At 51.4% G+C, this 1,091-nt stretch overlaps 1 pseudogene; it reads right to left on the bottom strand.

Moving 5' to 3' along the window:
* Positions 1–301: 301 nt before the first annotated feature.
* Positions 302–860, bottom strand: LOC114884451 (annotated as a pseudogene).
* Positions 861–1,091: the final 231 nt, after the last annotated feature.

The following is a 1,091-nucleotide window of genomic DNA, read 5'->3' on the forward strand; positions in this document are numbered from 1 at the left end:
CATTGCCCCTACCTTGGCTTTGGTGGCCCTGCAGACCACTCTGTGTCTCAGCCACATCCCTCATCTGGTCACTGGCTTAGGTTAGTCAGCCAGCCCATCCCTTACTATGGCAGCCAACTCTCAACTCCGCTGTACCCACATTCTGGAGGATATGTGGAGATGTCTTGGTCCCTCTTCTCCCACTCTGGGGCTGAAGAGGCCCAGAAGCACTCACGCAGACCCTCTGCCTGATAACCATGCTGTAGTGGTGTTGTTTCAGTTGTCGAATGATCCTTTACTGAAATAACTCCCTTTGCAGCTCTTAAGTAGCTGGGCATTCCACTGTACCACTGTTGAGGTTTACCTATGATGCCATGAGTGTGGTGGCCATCAACACAACAGGCCCCTGGATCTCCTCAATGGTTCCAGAGAGCTCTTTGGCTAATGATTGGTACTACCTCTGTTCGGCAATGTTGACAATTCCATCTGCAGTACTATTTCCACTGTGTTTAATGTTCTTCTGCTTCTTTCTGTCCCTCGTGGTCCCTTGAGGGCTTTGATGATCAGGGAAGAGGCAGAGAAGGTCTGGACTGTCTGTTCTGAATGGTCAGCTTCACTGTAATCCTCAGGCCCTTCCAGGCACTGGCTGCCTTGGCAATGTCTTTACCTACAGTTTTCGGAGACAGACCCAGGGGGCCACTCTTGGGGTCCAGGGCAGATGTGACACCAACGTCCCCATCAGTGCACTCCAGGTTTATGACGTTGATCTCACTGAGGTCGAACTTGGCAGCACGGTGGAGGCGACTGGTGTCTGATGACCCCAACGTGGGACAACTGGAGAAAGTTGCATCTTGGCATCCTCTGAATGCTGAAGGGCCCATGCTGTACTTTCATTCTCCTCCTTTGTACGTGTTGGCAGGGGCTACTTGTGTGACAGTCCCTTGGCTGAGTCTCATGAGGAGCAGGTTACAGTTTCCCTGTCCTTTCAGGGCTCCTTTCCCTCAGTTTATCTACCACCCATGATCTCAGCCTTGAACGGAGAAGCCAGGATACACATAAGTCACTTTTTCTCCTCCAACCGCTGTCTTGTCTTCTGATAGCACTCTCTTAGT

This window comes from Monodon monoceros, unplaced genomic scaffold, assembly GCF_005190385.1.
Source record: "Monodon monoceros isolate NGI ecotype Baffin Bay Population unplaced genomic scaffold, NGI_Narwhal_1 Super_Scaffold_5, whole genome shotgun sequence".
NCBI classification, from domain to species: Eukaryota; Metazoa; Chordata; class Mammalia; order Artiodactyla; family Monodontidae; genus Monodon; species Monodon monoceros.